General features: G+C 46.6%; 1 long non-coding RNA gene and 1 other non-coding gene across 2 annotated transcripts in view; one reads left to right on the top strand and one right to left on the bottom strand.

Moving 5' to 3' along the window:
- LOC139082933 (uncharacterized) overlaps nt 1-19,854 on the top strand; it is a 68,392-nt gene that overhangs the window by 4,749 nt on the left and 43,789 nt on the right. The gene's annotated exons all lie outside the window — the stretch shown is intronic.
- On the bottom strand, nt 484-555 carry TRNAC-GCA (transfer RNA cysteine (anticodon GCA)). Its single transcript has one exon. It is a non-coding gene; the product is annotated as a tRNA-Cys (tRNA).

The raw sequence follows: 19,854 nt of genomic DNA, 5'->3' as shown, positions 1-19,854 counted from the left end.
ATCCATGTCTCTGTAGGGAAGAAGGGTTAGGGACAGTGGTGTGCTTGAGCTGGCTTGCACCAGAGGGTCACTTGTTAGCATATCTTCCCAACTCCATGTTTAGTGATCTTATGTTTGTAGCTTGAAATTGGCCATGGTGAGAATATTTACACCATGAAATTGGAAAACACTAAAAATCAGCAATGCCCCTCCCCAAGAGCTGGTTGTTAAATATTTAACAGCACACCACTGATCTGGGGCAATGAAAACATGTAGAAAAAGTGAACCTAAGTCAGCCCGGGTAGAACAAGACCTGTGGTAAGTGAAATAAAAGGTCAGAGTTAGAGGAACCTATCACTTTGGGACTGTGGTGCTCAGTGACAGGGTTGTAAGTTACCCTGACTTTTTTCCAGATTTGGGAATGCTCAGTATCCTGAGACTCACGGTTAGGGAAAGGAACTGAATCTTTAACACCAGCTCCAGTGAGCAAGAGTGAAAAACAGTAGGGGGCACCTGGACTTGAACCAGGGACCTCTTGATCTGCAGTCAAATGCTCTACCCCTGAGCTATACCCCCTGGTATAAGCATAGGCCTAAGTAATACCTTGTACCTGTGCAGCTGTGCCCAACATCCCTACAAATTTTTGCCGTGGATGTTTATACAGGCTGGGCCTCCTGGAAGCTGCCAAACTTGCCTCACTACAATTTTATCTTGCTGATGCAAAACAAGCAACAGGTTCCTCTCCCTGTAGGCACCTCCCTACCCTTTCTGGAAAAGCACAGACACTGACATTTATAGCTGGAAGGGCCTTCAGAATCACTAGTCTGTGCCCTTCACAGTGGGCATCTGAAAACAGAGATTCAAGATTACCAGTCTGCTCAAGCACACGTAGCTCCTTATTGATAAGATCAGGACCTGAATCTACTCTTCCTGACCTTGGATTCAGGACCCTGCTACTAAACTAACGACTCTCTTATCTTCCTCTTGTCCCTAGCTTCCATCAGTCAAAAAATGTAAAGGCTACGTAACTGGAGCTGTCTGAATAGATTTATGCAGACCTGAGACCCTCAAAGGGACTAGAATGTGGGCTTAGCAGAACATGAATGTGCCACACAGCTCCAGGACCACAAGGAAAAGCTAATGGGGGACACCAGGATTTGACCTGGTGTGTGGACTGCACCTCTTTGGCCAGTCCTCAGATTTCCTGTACTTAGGAATCCTCCTGGGAGCTTGTGAAACATGCAGATAGGATCTGGCATTAGGAACAAACTCTTTATGGAGTCAGGAGACCCCACTTTAGAAAGACTTGCTACAGATCCAGATGGCTTCCTTTTGCATCCCATGTAGGAAGACTCAGGTACCGAAACACCCGAGAAGGGGATGGATATGGCTTTGGAATTCTAGCAGCTGCCCCAGGACCAGCCAGAGCTCATGGGGAGAGCCAGGATTAAAACAAAGGACCAAGGTCAAAGTGCTTGTCCTCTGAACTCTGCTCTAGAGCAGTGGTTCTTAATTTTAGGGTGCGTCAGAATGATCTGGAGGGCTTGTTAGAACAGCGATGTCTGGGCCCCATCCTGAAAGTTTCTGATTAAAAAGTCTCAGGTCCTCTGCGGCTGCTGGTCGGGGGCTGTACTTTGAGAACCGCTGTTCTAGACCTCCACAGGTCTGTGACCAGGCCCTTCTCGCTTTACAGGCACACCCTACAGCCACATCCCAGGTGCCTGTTTCCCAGTGCCTCTTCTGCATGTTCCTCAGGTGCTGGTCCTTCAGCTCCACCAAAGACCAGTGTCCTGGGGTCCCTCTCCCTTTCCTCCCAGTGCCTGCTTGGGACCACTGGGGTGGTCTTCTTTGTCCTCGGTTAGCCCTCTTCCCGTTTACTTTTTAGGAAACTAAAACTCAGGAAGCCTTCTGCCCCTTCCCCAGCATGGGGAAACCTTATTCAAGCAAGTCAAGGAGGAGATCCAACTGTTTCATCTGGAGCAGCCCAGGAGGAGTTGAAAAGCCCAGTTTATCTCAGAAAAAACCAGCTCAAGGGAGTTTGCATTATTATTCCTATATTACAGACGAGGAAGCAGAAGACGAGAGGGTCTTTGGCCCACAAAGGAGAGTGTACGGGTCGGAACATGGAAACAGGAAGTTCTCCTCCAGAGATGCATCTGAACATCCTTGTCTTGGAGATTTCTTAGAGCTTCTATCTAACTTCCCTTTCTTAAGGTCCTACTGTGTGCTGGGCACTGTGGGGCACTCAGCAGAAGCTGAGGTTTCAGTGCACTGTGAGGAGATTAAATAGGCACACACTCATCAAACAGTTGTCTTCCGCCCTTCCCATGAGCCGGAAACTGCCGAGTCTGGGGACGGGGTGGATGATGTCAGCCCTGGTAAATGCGGTCTGTTTCATTCTTACTGATAAGATTCCACCCAGCAAAGTTTCTGATAGTCTCTGATTTTAGAGAATAAAGTTTCTCTCTAAGAAGATTGTTATGACATTTTACAGCTGCAGTGTGTCTCTGGGAGAAATAGTCTTTACTGTTAACTTTGTGGCTAGCTTTATTCCTGCCCATTGTTATCGGACCAGATTTATACTTTCTCCCTCTGAGCTCATTTTTACTTTCTCAGACACCTTTGTGAAGAAAAGTAGAAAGTAAACAAAGTGGAGTGAATATGAACCAGGGACTTCGATCTGAGGCCTAAAGCTGTGACCCTGAGCTGTAAGACCTTGCATATTAATATCTCCTACTGGGCACCTTTCACTCTTGACACCACATCTAAGATTCCAGAGACTCATTGCTGCTTCTGTGTGTCTAAGGAACAGGCAAGCCTTCTGTGTGGGTTGAATTGTTTCCCCCAAAAAAGATATGTTGAAGTCCTAACCCCTAGGACCAGTGAAAGTTGCCTGTTTAGAAATAGGGTCTTTGCACACATGATTAGTTAAGGTGAGGCTGTGCTGGACCCCGATCTAGTGACCATGTGCTTATAAGAGGAGAAGAGGCAGACACACACGCAGGGAGAGGGCCACGTGACGACAGAGGCAGAGACTGGAGTGATGCAACTACAAGACAAGGAGTGCCCAGGGTTGCCAGCCACCGGGAGCTGGAGCAGGCAAGGAAGGAGTATTCTTTAGACCCTTCAGAGGGAGCATGGCTCAGCCGATTGCCTTGATTTCGGACTTCTAGCTTCCAGAACTGGGAGAGAATAGATTTCTGTTGTTTGAAGCCACCCAGTTTTCATGGTAATTTGTTAGAGCAGCCTCAGGAAACGAGTACACCTTCTGAGTAGATGGCACAGCCTCTTCCTAGGAGGACCTCCTTCCTCTTATCTCAGATCCCACCCTCCCCAGGCTGGGTGAGGGCCCCAGTAGGGGGACCACTTACCTTTACACTTGGTAGAGACTTTGAAAGTCACCTAGGCCCTCTCTCTTACCAAAAGAAATGGAGTGGATCACCCAGAGCCACAGTGCTGCTCAGAGCCCAGGTTGGACACCTGAGTCTATATCCTGGACTTGGGTCTGGAATCCTCTTCACTTGTTTTTTTGGTGAAGAAGATTGGCCCTAAGTTAACATCTGTTGCCAAGCTTCCTCTTTTTTTTTTTTTTTTCGCTTGAGGAAGATTGTCACTGAGCTCATGTCTGTACCAATCTTTCTCTATTTTTTTATATGAAACACCACCACAGCATGGCTTGATGAGCAGCGCGTAGGTCTGTGCCTGGGATCCAAAGCTGCAAACCCTGGGCCACCAAAGTGGAGCATGAAAACTTAACTACTATGCCACCAGGCCAGCCCCCTCTTGACTCTTTTTAGGGCAAAGGAAACTACAGGAAGTTATCTCCAAGAACTTGAAAAGAAGTTGACCTCCAAGGAAGAAAGAGTGAAACCCACTGAGCTGAGAAAAATCATCTCAGTAGAAAGGATGCATCTGGGAGATGGGTTGAATTGCTGGCATAGGTTTTAAGAAGGGAGCATGGTGTGGTGAAACCGATGCAGAGTCTGGGATCAGACCTAAGTGAGCACTGGCATTGGGACAAGTCACTCAACATATTTGAACCTCAATTTATCTATTTCTAAATGAGGACACTAACACCTAAGTCGCTGGGCTGTCGTGGGAATTCAGTGAGAAATGGTAATCAAAGTGTCTGGTAACATACCTGGCACACAGTAATGCCTCATAAAAACTAATTTTCTTCTTTTCCTCTTCCATATTCTTATAGAAAAGTGAAAGTCATCAGTGTATTTCTAGAACTTATCTGGGAAGAGCTACTGTATTGAGGGGACCCGGATGTACAGTCAGTGAAGGGAGAAGCGTTATAGTGGGGCGGGGAGAAATCTCCAGCAACACTGCTGCGCACTGGACCACCCGGTTCCTTTCACCAGCCTCCAGGCTCACCCACAAACTTCTTCCTCCATTCCTCCCCATCTCCCTTCATCCCTCACTCTCACAGAGAGAAGTACCTGACTTTGCCTTCTTTTTCCAAAAAAACCAGTCTGTTGACCTTGCCTCATTCATTTGTTTAACTAACATTCAAATATCTACTATGCGCTGGACTTTGTGCTGGACACTGGGAGAGAACAATGAGCAAGTTAAACCCTGTCCTTGGCCTCAGCTTCCTCACTGCCTCACATTCCTAAATGTTTAGGATGTGTCTTCACCCATCCACACTCCATATTCCCTCCCTTCTATTGTCCTTTCTCTCTCAAAGATAACCCCTTCCACTCATGCTCCCTCCCCTTCAGGACCTGCTCATCAGACCTCCTCCTGGTCTCTCTCTATCTTCACTCTCTCCCTCTCCATAGAAACCTGCTAAGGCAGATCCATCTCACTCGAGTGATGAACCATGTTGCAAGTAACAGAAGCAACCTGGGCATAGCTGAAGCAAAGACGGGAGAACTTATTGTCAGCAATAGCTCATGGAAAATGGGCAAAAATGCAGCCTCGGATTTCTCTGACTACAGGGCAGAGAATGGACTGCAAGGGGCCAAGAGTGGGTGTCTGTATTCCAGGGATGGCAAAACTCATTATAAATCACACATTTGCCAAGACAATGGCAAACCAGGTGTGAAGTTAATGATAGATATTAAGCTGAGAGAGAAAAATAGAGCAAGTCGGTTGTAGCGTTTCAGAGGTACAGATGTGGCAGAGCAATTACTGTTATATGTGTGGGTTAACAAACACTTTGCTTCATTCTGGGTGAAATTATTGACGAGCAGAGTCTGAATCAGCCATTGGCATATGTGTGTACAGATGGGGAAAGTGCCTCTCAACTCTTTTTTCTGTTTATCCCCGACACGCTCTGCTCCCAGAGAAGATATTTCCACTTGATTAACGCTTGTTTGATGAGCCATGTAGACGTGAGGAAGGGAGTGCTGGGTGGGCCCTGCCTCGCTGTATGCAGCTAAAATGGGCAGTGCCACACGAAGAGCTTGCACTTGGATGCTAATCCACACACTCCTTCATCTGGAGAGAAAATATGTTAGTTGATCACTGCGGAAGAAAATAGCGAAAATGGTAACCAAAAAAATGGCGGCCACTAAATTTATATCATTTTAGCATCCTGGCCAAAGAAATGAGGAGTAAATACATGATGCTGTGTTTCCACACTGACATATATTGGCTGTTAAGAGTGCTCGTGTGAGTTTTGAAATGAGAGATAAGATACAAGCATTTCTTCAAAATGCTGAAAGGACCATTTCTAAGACACTGAGAGGACAGCTCAAGCGGAATATCTCAGCTGCACACAGATTTTGAATCCCCAGAATCTTTCACCTCAAGGCTTTAATAGCGTGCTTTGTTGTTTGGTGAAGAAAATCTGTCTGTGGCACACATAACTCAATAGTTGTGTTTAGTTTATTCCCCATGCATGAGGATTTTCTTCATTCGTGGTAGAGAAAGGAATTAATGGTGGCTTACTAGGCATATTTAAAAACCACATCCAAATGCTACACAAGAACCTAAAGAAATAACCTCCAAAAGCCACAGTGGACCAGGCTCCGCTCACCACTGTCTCCCTCGTGGGCGTACTCAACTCCCAGATTCAAGGGCAGTGCATTTGTCGACTTAGTGTCTGAGGGAGTCTGAAAGCCGTCTTTAGAAATTCAGATTTAGAAATTCAAATACCCATAGCTATCTGCCCGGATCACCAACCATTGCCACCATCCCTATGACCTTGAAGTTTTCATAGCTTAGCAGACAGAAAGAATATGAAATGCAACCACCAGAGTCGGAAATCTGACCCATGGTTCAAGCTGGATGTCATCAACCAAATAAAGACAATTTGGTGAAAGACTTCAAATGAGATTGTGCCTCTTACCACAGAAAAACAACTGTTACTCATCTTAAAACATTCTATTTTTTATTCTGATGGAGACAAACTGACCTATCTTTTTGAAAGTACTTTGTGCCTTTTGTTCTGTTTAAGAAATCCTTCCCTTCCCCGAGAGTATAAAGAGGGTCTCCTATTTTTAATTCAAATAATTGAAAAAATTTTCTCACATTTAGATCTTTAATTCATCTGGAATCTACCTTTCTGTATGGTGAAGGCTTTAAGTTTCGTTTTGTTTAGTAGTTTGGTTTCGTATGTTTTGTTTAGTAGAAAACCAGTTAAATAGGTAAAATAGTACCATTTGTTGAACAATTTGCTACTTTCCCCAGTAGTTTGCAATTCCACTTTCATCGTGTATGGGAGAACCATATATTTATCATCCAACCAGGAAACTTCTGAGAGTGGAAGGGGATGCTATTCATATTTATGCTGGACCCACAAGCATCAACTGGGACTGTCCCAAGCAAATTAGGACATAGAGTCACTGTATTAGTCAGGGCTCTCCAGAGACAGAGCCAATAGGATATGTAGAGAGAGACAGATAGACATACACAGCATAGAAAGAGATTTATTACGAGGATTTGGCTCACTGATTACAGAGGCTGAGAAGATCTGCCCTCTGTAAGCTGGGGGCCCAGGAAAGCAGACGGTATGATTCCAATCCAAACCCCGGGGCCTGAGAACCAGGTGGCCAATAGTGTACGACCTGGCCCGAGTCCAGAGGCCCGAGAACCAGTAGCACTGGTGTCCGAAGGCAGGAGAAGGTGGATGCCCAGCTCAGCAAAGAGCAAATTCACCCCTCCTCCCATCACCTGATTGGATGATGCCCACCCACATTGGTGAGGGTGATCTTTACTCAATCTGTTGATTCAAATGCTAATATCTTCTGGAAACACCTTCACAGATGCACCCAGAAATAATGTTTTACTAGCTCTCTGGGCAACCCTTCACCCTCTCCAATTGGCACATAAAAATAACCATCACGGTCACTCTTTTCATATACCAAGCTCCCACATATTCATGGGTCACACTTCCTGTTCCATCCATTTGTCTATCTATTCCTACGCTCACTAGTTTAATTATTTTCATTGTATAAGTCTTGCCATTTGGCAGAACACGTCCTACCTTCTTGCTTTCTTATCTTAAATTGTCATGACTAGTCTTAAACTTCTGCTGTTTTTTCAAGTTCTGCTAACATGCTTTTCAACCTTTGCTGAAATTACATTGAACCAAGTGATTGAATTGGAAAGGACTAACATCCTTATAATATTGAGTTCCCCATTCATGAATATGGTATCATCTCCATTAATTCAGGTTTCCTTTATATCCTCCAGTAATATTTTATAATTTTGTCCATAAAGAACTTGCACATATATTACTTTAGCTACCTTATGATTTTTGTTTTTGTTATTAATAGGAGTATTACTCTAATTCATAATCTAGCTGGTTACTGTTGGTGTATGAGGAATGATACTCATTTTTGTATGTTGATTTTGCATTGACCAATCTAGCTGCACTATCTTGTTCACTGTAATAATTTTTCTCTACTTTCAGTGTTGCAATCATAATATCTGCAAATAAGGACAGGTGGTCTGTTTTCCATACCCTCCCTTCCTTCCTGCCTCCTTCCTGCCTGCCATTCTCTCTGTCTCTCCGTCTCTGCCTGTCTGTCTCGCTATTTCTTTGTTTTTCATTTTCTGCTAGAAGTTAGGATCCCCAGTAGGATATTGAATAGTAAGGGTGATAATGGGCATCCTTGTTTCTGGATTTAACAGGAGGGCTTGTGTGTATTATATTTGCTGGAGATTTATGGTGGATTCTATTTATCAGGTTAAGGGAATTTATTTCTATTCTTAATTTGCTATGAATTTTTAAAAAATCATTATTGGATATTGGATTTTATCAACTTTATCCTCATCTATTGAGATATGATTATTCTTCTGTGATATATTAATGTGCTGGATTACATTAATTTCCTAAGGTAGAACCATCCTTACAGTCCTAGAATAAACCCTCCTTCATAATGTTATTTTTTTTTAAACATTGTTAGATTCAATTGGCTAAAACGTAATTTAAGATTTTTGCATTTATTTTTCTAAGTGGAATTCATCTCTATTTTCTTTTCATGTTTTGTCCTTGTCTGACTTTGGAGATGATGTTCTACTAGCCTGCTTGAAAATTGTGTAGAAATCATCTGTAAAGTCATATGAGTTTTATCCACTTTTTGAATGGAAATTTTTGATCATTTTTTCAGTTTCTTTAAGAGAAGTGCATTTCACCTAAGTTTTCATAATTATTGTTATAGACTTGTTATAGCATCTCATGATTTTAAAAATCTCTACAATATCTGTATTTATATCACGTTTCACTTCTTATCCTTGTTTATTTGTGTGTTCTTTTTCTTAATTGATTCTGCTAGCGCTTTGTCTAATTTATGCGTTGTTTCAAGGAACTTTTATTTGCTCTTCTTTGTTGTTTTCTTGATATCTATTTTATTAATTGTTCTTATCATTTTATTTCCTTCTTAGTATGTATAGACTGTAGTCTGTTGGTTTTTTCCTATAATCGTAAATTGAATGATCAGTTCGTTCCTTTTCTTTCTTGTTCAAAGATATCAGTGTGAATACTGCTGTAGAGAAGTCTTTCACATTCAGTGCTTTTGTTGTGTTTACTTCAAATTGTATTGTAACTTTGAATATGATTTTTTTCCTTAACCTATGCATTATTTGGTAGTATGTTTTCTGTTTCCAAACATATTTGGAGTTTTTATATTATTTTATTAGAATTTCCTAATGTTATTGTGATAGCAATTCCTTAGCGTTTTTCCAGACTTCTCTTCTGTCTTGGTACTTGATCAGTTTCTGTAAATATTCTGTGAGTGCTTTAAAAGAATGGCTGCTGTATTTGAGGGTTGTAGTTCTTGCTCTTGCTCCCTCTCTCTAACCTGCGGGAGAGGGATTTTTATATATTTACACATATATAATGTCTATGATTATTAATTTTATTATTTAGTTCTTTAAATCTCCTTTAGCCTTAATCTTTTCCACTATTTTATCTGTTGGTTTCCAACAGAGGTACATAAAAATCTCTGAATAATTATGGATTTATCATTTCTTTCAGTAATTTTGTCAATTTTTGTTTTAGATATTTCAAGGCTTGGTATGATTGTTACACCTTGAAGAACTGATCCTTTTATTATAATGTAAAAATCCTTCTATTCTTACTAATGATTTTTTGCTTTGAACAAATTTTTTCTTATGTAAATATTTTTGTCTAATTTCTTGGTATTCATTTGCAATCACTTTATCTTAAAACTTTTTATTTTTATATTTTGAGAATATCTCTTGTGAACAGCTAGCTGTGAATATATTTGTTTAATTCATTAAGATTTCTTGTGATTACTGATAGATTTGAATCTATTCCTATTGCTTTACTTTTTCATTTCCTGTTTTTCTTTTCTTTTTTCTCTTGCTACACTTCCTTCTTCAGCCTTGTACTATTTTCTTTTAATTTTTATTAACTTGTATTAATTTCCTTTATCCACTTCCACCTCTACTTCCCCCCGACTTGTTTGAGACATATATTATTTTTTAGTGCTTACCCAATCCTTTTTAACAGATATGCTTAATTTTTCTAATATTTTCTGTCTTCTGAATAAGATAGGGAATGTGGAGTATTTTAACTTCTCTCAAAACTCTCCTCTTTCATATTTCTTTTATCACCCAGTATTTGAGGCCCCTTCACCACTACATATTTTTAAACCCAAAGAAATTAGTAATTATCATTATTTTTATCATCTGTATTTAAATTTATTTGTCTACGTGTTCATCTGTTTCTTTGCTCAACGTTTATTCATTCGTTTATTCAAGAAATATTTTTGAGAGCTCCCTGAGCACCGGGCGCACAGAAGGAGACGGAAGAAGTGTCTGCCTTCGCGGGGCTCCCCTCGCAGTGAGGGAGACAGGAAATTAACAAAAATCTAAATTACGTAATGCAGGTCGTGGCAGGGGATGGGAAGCGATGGGGGCAGTCTAGACGAAGCGGCCGGAGGCGGCCTTGTCCACGAGCGGCGTGGGCAGAGGGGAGCGGGCCTGACACGTGGACGAGCAGCGGCTGCTGCGGCGGGGCCGGAGCGGCAAGAAGGAAGGGGTGGGAGAAGTGGCCAGGGCCCAGCTGCTGGCGGGTTCCTACAGGCAGGAGGTGTGGACTGGGATTTCCTTGTAAGCGGAGCGGGAAGCGACTGAACCGAGAGGGGAAACATGACCCGACTCCTGTTTGCAAAGATCTTTCAGGCGCCGGTGGAACCAGTCTTGCGGGAAGAATGGAAGCTGGAGAGCCGCCAGGAGAGCGTGTGCGCAGGTGCGGCGCCGGCCAGGGGCGTCTGACCCAGGGTCAGGGTGGTGGGCGGCCTGAAGTGTTCGAATGCAGGTACATCTTACAGTGGGGCCCACAGGACTTGCTGTGGCTTTGGATGCAAAAGAACGAGACTAATGGACGATGGCTGCCAGGGGTTTGGTCCGAGTTGCTGGGAGCATCGCACCTTTTATTTAGGTGGGCAGCGGGGAGGGAGCAGGGTAGGGGTGAGAAGTAAAGATTCTTGTCCTTGTTTGGTGTGAGAGCCTATTAGATCTCTGAATGACCACATAAGTATGAGGCCCCAGCACAGGAGGAAAGGAGGCCCCAGGCACAACTGGGGAGTCATCCATCAACTCTTCATATCCCTGTCTCTGCCCAGGGGCCTCTCGCTTCTCTCTCCTGCACTTGTTAATTTTGTGAGTTTCTGCTCCAATAAATCCACCTAGGGGGCCGGTCCCATGGCATAGTGGTTAAGTTTGCGTGCTCTGCTTGGTCCCAGGTTCCCGAGTTTGGATGGCGGCTGTGGACCTGCAGCACGCATCAGCCATGCTGTGGTGGCGTCTTACATATAAAGTGGAGGAAGATGGGTATAGATGTTGGCTCAGGGCTAATCTTCCTCAAGCAAAGAAAGAGGAGGATTGACAATAGATGTTAGCTCAGGGCTAATCTTCCTCAGCAAAAATAATGCTCTGAGATTTTGTACATCTGCAAATGTCTTTATTTTGCCCTCATGCTTGAATATTAGTTTGCATGGGTAGAGTATTCTAGATTGGAAGTTATTTTTCTTCAGCACCTAAAAAATATCTATTTTATAATGGTATAAAATGTCAGTAAAGACAACTTGATTATTCAATTGCTCATCTCATCAAAGCGTCAAAACTTTTTTTAAATTTTGAAATACCATAGTTCGAGGGTCTGTACAGGTAAGAAGATGTGTTTATCAGTGCTTCATATTTTGGATTATACTTCTCAGCTACAACTTATTTTTTTTAATAGCACACAAATAGTAAAGGAAGGAATTACATAATTTAGAAACAATGAGAAAATATACATTTTTGAAGAATCCTTAGTAATTATGACCATCCTGGGTTTAATCTGAGAATATATATGTATTTTAAAACCCTATACATTTAACCATGCAAACAATACATTCGAGGCTGTGGCGATTTGAGATATGGTTTGAGTTTTTACTTCTGAGGGGAAAAAGTGTGCTTTTTTTCCCTACTAAAATACAGATCTGTCTGTTAGATCTATTTAATTTTACTTTATTTTATTTATGTGTATATTTTCACTTAAATATACAATTTTTAAAAATAAGAATATTTTCCTGATTATAATAAGTAATAAAAAAGACATAAACCCACAGGACAGAAAGAAGACGGATGGGGGTTAACTAGTTTCCCACAAAAGAAAAAAACAACCCAGCTGAAATACAGTCTGTAGAGAAATGACCCAACAAAAAGTGAGCAATTCTGTGGGAATGAAGGGTGGTTGTGGGAGAGGGCTCACTGAGGTGCCCACCCGTTCACTGAGAGTGAGTGGCGGTTACAATGTTGTGGAGGACACTGGGTGTTGCAACATGTGAAACGAGCTTCCTTAGAAGTTTGCTATCTGGGTAGAGCATTTAAGTGCCGGTCAAGGTCCCTGGTTCAAATCTGTATGCCCATTGCTGACTTTCCCTTCACCTTGGTTCTCCTTAGGTGGCTTTCTGAATTTCATTAATTTCCTCTGGAGAGGCTCAGCAGACAAAAAGTGGACGGAGGAAGAAGAGGGGTGAAAGGGTAGGAAAGGTCATCTTCTGATTCCAGAAGCGTGTTGTAGGAAAACTTCCTCATCCAGAATCAGAGGTTTTGTCTTGACCTCTTGATGATTGTGTGTTTTTGGTCAGCTGTCCCATTTACTGTTTCCCATTTCTAGTGAGTGAGTAGGCAGGAGGCTGGGGCAGCAGACAGAGTCAGCGGCAGGGACACGTCTCAGGCATCTGAACCCCCTGGGTGCTGCTCCTGTGTGCGTTTGCTGGTCTCCCCCCAGAGACTCTGAGAAGCCGACTGGATGCTCTCATTTTAACAACACACACCTCTCCTCTTCTTGCTCCTTCTCTGAGCCAGAAACTACCTGCTCTACAGACACGTTTGGGGAGGACTGTCCCGGATGACTCTAACGGACCTTTCAACGAAACATGTACGACTAGCAAAGCTGGTGCCCTCTGCAGGGGCCTGAGAAGCTGCCTGGTGGGCAAGGAGGGGGAGGGTGGGAAGGGGACCTGGTGGGAGAGGTGTCCCCTCTGCCGTGGAGCAGACCCCAGGTTGCACGGAACAGCACGGGAAGGTCGGTGACTTGCTGTGTTAGAGTCTGGATGTTACTACTGGGTGGAAAGGTGCCTTGTAGACGCCAACAATGGCCCATAGGTAGAGCATTGGAACATGGAGCCCGTTGTCTCTGACTCATAACCTGGGGAGCCCCTACCTGCTGTCTATAGAAATCTTCATAGACTCTATTTGTTAGAGCACCCTTAGGTTTACAGAAAATTTGAGCAGAAAGTCCAGAGTTCTCCTGCATCCTCACCTCAACGCCCCTCTCCCCTGCGGTTTCCCCTGTTTTAACATCTTGTGTTAGTATGGGACATTTGTAAAACCGGTGAATGAGGGGGCCGGCTCCGTCGCCAAGTGATTAAGTTCGTGCGCTCCACTTTGGCGGCCCAGGGTTCGGATCCTGGGCATGGACGTGGCACCACTCATCAGGCCATGTTGAGGCGGCGTCCCACGTGCCACAACTAGAAGGACCTACAACTAAAATATACAACTGTGTACTGGGGGGATTTGGGGAGAAACAAGCAGGAAAAAAAAAAAAAAAACCAGAAGAAAATTGGCAGCAGTTGTTAGCTCAGGCGCCAATCTTTAAAAAAGAAGAGGGAAAAACCCCGAAAAAAGTGGTGAACGAATATTGATATGTTCTTATCCACTGAAGTCCATTGTTTACCCTAAGGTTCAAGCTTGTGCTGTACAGTTTTATGGGTTGTGACAACTACAGAATGTTCTGTAGCCACAATTACAGTATCATTTGGAATAGTTTCACTGCCCTAAAACTCCCCGGCTATGCCTATTCGCTCCTCACTCCCTCCCTCCCTCCCTCCCTCCCTCCGAGTCCCTGGCACCCACTGATCTTCTTACTGTCCACCGATCTCCCTTTTCCAGAATGCCATAGCGGTGGAATCGCATGCGGTGTAGCCTGTTCAGCTTGGCTTCTTTCTCTTAGTAATAGGCATTTAAGGTTCCTGCGTGTCTTTTTGTGGCTTGAGAGCTCATTTATTTTTGTTGCTGGATAAAATTCCAGTGTATGGACCAGGCTGTGATTTTACTCAGAGCCGGTGTCGCCGTTGCAGCTAACGGCATCTTCCTGCAAGAGGGCAGAGGAAGAGGCAGGTGGGGCCTGTGCCAGAAAGCCTCCCGGGCTCTGGCAGCACCAACGCTTCCCACCATTCGTGATTGTGGCAGTGATGCAGCCTCACTCGGGCTACTTGTGGTGGGTGTTTGCAACGATCTTCTTACAGCCCCAACGCTTGAAATTCCTTTGTACTTTGGGGATCCACAGCCGTGTATGACTGGTGGAAGCCGGGACCTCACAATACTATGAAAGCCGGGAATACCAGGTGCTGCCGTCCCTGAGCCCCGGCCGTAGCTCAGGCTTAGCCAGTCACCTGTAGCTGATTGAGACCTGGAACATGAATGATTTACCCAGAAGCAGGAGGAGTTGGGAATTTCCTCCAGCGGAGCCAGGGGGCTGGCATTGGCAGTGGGGCCGCTGGCTGCAGGCAGTGTCCAGTGGGGCATCATCAGCCCCATAAAGCAGGATGCCTTTTGAGGTCAACGATTCTGCCTGCGCGGCTGCCCTTTAGTCCTGCCCATTTCCTAGCGCAGATCTCTAGCTACGTTTGGTGTGGTGAGACTTTTCCCATCCTGCCAATAGTTTCCTTATTTGTCTCAATGAGCCATCATCGGTTTCTGTTTTTGACAGAATGCAGACAGTGTGTAAACTGGTACTGGGGGTGGGGTGCAGGCCGTGAGGGGCATATGGCACTGAGTGTCTGGTTTTGTTAGGACCATCTTGGTAGTTATTCGGGAGTTTGAACCTGGCCGTCGTTGGCACACAGTGACAAAGCAGGAGACTTCAATTTTGCCCGGATCACCTGGAATGAAGCGCCTAGTGAGGGCCAGGCCTTGGTGTCCTCAGTTCCCACAGAACAGCACGAGGCACTGCAGAGCGGCTGATTCTGCTGGCGCTGGACCTCAAAGACGGAAAATGAAGCACAAATCTGTAAACCCTCTCCGCTAGCCAAGACCCGGTATCGAGAGACTTCTCTCTTGCCACTGATAACTGGGAAATCCTCAAACCAAAAGTAGAGTTTGATCCTGAGCGTTGCTGACTTACAATGTCAGTTAAATTAAGCAGATGCTCATGTCTCATGCTCGAGAAGTAGGACACTGATCAGTGCGGGACCTTCCCACCCACCCAGGCTTTTCAATGGACTCGGGAACAAGGGCCAAAACTTCAGGCTTGGACGCTAGGAACCGCCCCCACCCAGAGGACCTCACGTCACCAAGGGAACCCACCTGCTGCCAGGGAAGAATGCCCGACTTTCCGATTGCATCCTGTAACAGAAAGACGGTACTTCACAGGCTGCCAGCAACATGGTAGCATGTAGGTTATGCTGGAAACATCACCTGGGGGGTGGGGGAGGTGGGGCGATTTGGTCTCATTGGACTAAATACTTATTTTGAATTTGGACTGTGTGTTTAAAGGGAAACATGATAGCTGGTAAGAAAGCAAGGCGATAAGAACACAGCACAGGAGTGAGGAAGGAATCCCCCCTTTGCTGGCATCCTCCCTGCCAAGCTCAGGGGCGTCTGTGGTCTCCCGAATGTGAATCTCACAGACTCCGATGCCATGTAGCATGTCGTACCCCTCAGGTCACTGTCCTTTCTCTAGTCCTTAGCGTCTTAGGGCTTGTGGCCTTTTAGGTAGGCCCGCTGCGTGTCCTCACTATGGGATGAAGGTCGGCCAGGGAAGCGGGCACAGGCAGTGCCTGGGCTCTCGCACCGTGGGGCAGAGGGAGAGACATCTCTGACCACACACCAGGGCTCCTTGGTCCCAGGCTGCGGGCCCCCAAGCAGCCTATATGCCTGGTCCTAGCACCCTCGGTTGTGCTGCCCCAAGGATTCCGAGGTTGCTGCCCTGTGTTCAGCCAAGCCCCTAGGTGACGGCCTCGGGGAGGGACTAAGCCAGGGAGAGAGGGGAGAGACAGTGTGAGATGTGAAGCCAGGAGGAAAGCCAGGAGGGAGGAGGCTGGGGAGGAGGAGGAGACAGTGTAGGTGGAGCTGAGGGAGGAGGGGAGCAAGGATCAGGGCGCCCGGCTTCCAGCTCTAACAGCCCAGTTCAGGCTATGGCTACACAGGAGAGTGCCTGGTAGACAAGTGAGGGGCCTCTGAGGAATGACGAGGCGAACTCATGGCCAGTGAGTGGTCTCCAGTCAGTGTGTGGTGGCTCTGCCAGTTCCAGAGGTGGCCCAAGTAGGACTAGAACTTAGAGTCCACTATGGAATCTGGGGCATGGCAACACAGGTGAAATAATGTCAGGAGGGGCCCCCAGCAGGCCAGGGGGCGTGGCTCAAGGCTAGAGCCCTTGGCTGCAGGTCCAGATGTCCCCGGTTCAATCCCAGGTGCCCCCTGGCCGTTGTTTTGCCATATTGCCACGTACAGGTAAATGGCTTCCCTGAGACCCCCGTTCCATTTTACAGCAAGGTCTGCAGTCGCCTTCACCACTCAGCGCCTGATGGTGTTGTTTTTTCGGTGTCGTCTTTCCGTGGGATAGTAAAGTGTGGTAGATTGACCCGCTGGCGCAATTCTTCACCTCTCCCTGTTCCCGTGCCTTGTGCTTTGTGACTTTTCGTTTCTCCCCCAGAGGCCAGTGTGCTCCGCACCCCTTTGCCCTGGGCCTGGCAGTATCTATCGGTCTGGGCCAACCAGGAGATGGAAACCACATAGGGATTCAAACGGGACGTTTAATTTAGAGGATTATTGTGCTATGCGAGGAGAGTAACTCTAAAGGTGCAAAGAAGACTAAAGGGACCCCTGGGCTGAGGGACCCAAGCTAGGATCGGTTGGGAAGGGGGACTTTTCCCAAAAGCTGGGATTCAGACCTCATGGGGGAAGGTGTGGTTGGGGCCCACTAACCGGGTTGTCCCGTCCAGACCTGTTCACAGTTGCCAGACGGGCAGAATGCCACCTCCCGGGGCACAGGTGAGACACTTGGAAGTGTGAGCCTGGAACTTGCAGTGTCCACACCTCGGGGGCCTGGGAACCAGACCTCGGGGCAGGGGCGAGCCCAGGCTGGCAGGAGGGTGGCTAGAGGGATTTGAGGTGATGGCTGCGCAGCAGTGTTCACCTGTCAAGCTGGGTCTGCGAGGTCACCGAATGACTTCATTCCCTGGGTGCGTGCCTGGGGCCGAGCACCACCGTGTGTCCTTGCTCGGCTGCACCACTGCCCCACATGCAGCAGGAGCCAGGGGAGCAGAAGCAAAACCTGCAGCAGGAACTGGGGAGGGCAGGCCCCTGCCTCCTGCAGCGTCTCTCCCGCGCCCTCTACTGACAACTGTTAGCGCTGCGCTCACTTGAGGAGACATGCCCTAAGGAATCCAGTCCCTTCTCCCAGAGCAGGTATGGAAGGGCGCATTTGGAGCTGAGAGTCAATAAATTGACCTGGCAGACCGTGGGCCTGGCTTTGGCCAACAGGGTGTAGCAGATATGGTGCAAGCAGGGGCTTCAGATGGACTTGCAAGGCCGAGTTTGCCCTCTGTGCTTCTACCATTACAGGGAGAGGTGCTGACCCCGTCACCTCCTCCCCTCAGCCTGGGCCCCAGAATGAACCCTCGGGTCCCAACCCTGAGCCCATCTCATGGAGAGGAGCCAAGGCAGCTTGGAGCCCACCCATCCAGCCAAGCCCGGCCTAGATCAGCTGATTCTCGTTCAGCCTGCAAGCCCAGGGGCATGGGAATAAATGCTGATCGTTGTGTGTCATTGGTTTGGGGGGTGACTTGTTATGCAACATCTTGTGACTGAGACTGACGAATACTGAAATTGATATCTAGAAGGGTCTCCTGCTGTAGCAGAAGCCTAAAGTACATGACAGGGCTTCCTGGTGAAGCAGTGGGTGGCAAGGAAGCTGTTACAATCAGCCAGGAAAACAGTGAGGAGACTGTTACTGAGGGTAGGGGAAACGAGGGCTCGTGATAATCTGGAAGGTAGAAATACACTGGAACTTGTTCACCTGGGGGCCGGATATTTCAGGGCAAAATTGGAATGCATGAGCTGTTGGCTACAGGCTGTTTTTGATGAGGTCCTACAAACAAGGTTTGAGTTGAGTGGAGAACTTTCTGGTTTGTATTCAGAATTTAGTGGCAATATAGACAGCCCAGAAATTGCTCAGTTTGAAAAATGAAACCATCCTTTCCAAGACAGAGTGAGGCCATGTTGCGTCACCTTAGGAAGAAGTCTCACTCCAGAGCCTTCCACTAAGACAGAGCCTCAGGGAACAGATCACATCAAGGGTGTGGCTTTAATGCCTTTTATTAAGAGCACTGACAGAGTTAAGGCAGGGGGTGTCAAGGACACTCTTTCAGCTGGACAGAAGTTTTCCTAGAACGATGAGGGATGTGTGGTCACAGAATGTGATGTGCCCAATACTTATGATTGAGCTGGAGGGACGGCATATGGTACAAAGAATTGTGATCGTGGCTTTTGATACATGGAATCAAACACATAGGAAACCCACAAATCTCTTGTGAGAGCTGCATTGACGAAAGCTTGGACAGCCTGGACTAAAGGACACTGAGACTGTGGCAAGTGAAAAGACCTCTGGACCTCCAACATTCCACAGGTGGGACGCAAGCTGAGGAGAATGCTCACCCACCTCAAGGGCCATATTTTCCAAGGATCTCTTCAGCAATTGCAAAAGAGGATGACGGCAGAGGAAGACTTCTCAGAGGGTGCAGCCAAGAGTCGTGTGGAACCATGGACTGGGAGCCACTGCCAGGCAGCAGAACCAAGGCCCAGTGAAGGCACACTGCCTGCTCCTGGAGTGCTTAGTGTTGTGTGCCACTGAGTTTGGGGTGACTTGTTATGCAACACTCTTGTGAAGAGGCGGCAGACACTGACATTGGCATCCAGAACGAGGCCCTGGCTGCACCCAAAGGGAAACGGGGGCGTGGGGGGTTCCTTTTGCATACCCAGTTTCTGTGGCCTTGTGTGCTCCCCGTTTTGTCCCATGTCTGAATGTGAATGTTGCAGGAAGTCTGTCTCTGTACCGTCACTGGATTTTGGATGTGTGAGGGGTAGATAACTTGTCTTTTGAGTTCACGGGTCTCTGGATCAAGAGAAGCCTCACCTGGATCTAATGCTGATCAGAAGATCCCAGACTTTGTCTGATTGACTGAGGCTGCGGGGTCTCGGGAGCATATTGTGGATGGGGGGGAGATGTCAATACCTATGACCAGGATGGCAGGCCATGGTGGATTAAAGTGTTGGCCTCCGTCCTTCACTGATTCTCTCTGGCCCTTTTGGTTTTCCAGTCCCACCCCCCCCCCCCACCCCACCCCATTAGACGTGGAACACATTTCCCTGCCCTTGGTTTGGGGCTCAGTCCTGAGACTTGCCTTGACTGCTGGGATGTCAGCACACGTGACTCAAGCAGAGGCTGGAGACCTGCTCATGTGTTGGGCTTGCGTTTCTGCATTTCTGCCATCTCCGTGAGGAAAGGTTCCCCTGCTTGCTGCCACTCCTCCAACCCGGACCCCAGAATGAACAGACATGGTGCAGATCTGAGCTGAACTCACAGCGAGAAACCGAGCACAGAGGGTCCCATGGAGTGAAATGGGGCCACCAGGTCAAGGCCACCCTAGATCAGCTGATTGGCATCCATGCTGCTGACCTATGACCCTGAGAATCAGTGCTTATTCTGTATCCATCTTAATTTGGGGAGGATTTGTTTCCAAGCATTGATGAGGAAACAGCTGTCTATGCAGCCACGATTCTTACACCTCGTCGCCAGTGCCCCCTGCACTGCCCACCGGGTACTGAGTGAGGGGAAAGGAAGAGGTGGAGTTTATTGACGGAATTCAGGTTGTGGCTACAGAGTGGAAAGGTGCCTGTTGG

This window comes from Equus przewalskii, chromosome 4 (assembly GCF_037783145.1).
Source record: "Equus przewalskii isolate Varuska chromosome 4, EquPr2, whole genome shotgun sequence".
Lineage (NCBI taxonomy): Eukaryota > Metazoa > Chordata > Mammalia > Perissodactyla > Equidae > Equus > Equus przewalskii.
Note: the sequence above shows the minus strand (reverse complement) of the source record. Positions and strands in the feature narration are given on the sequence as shown.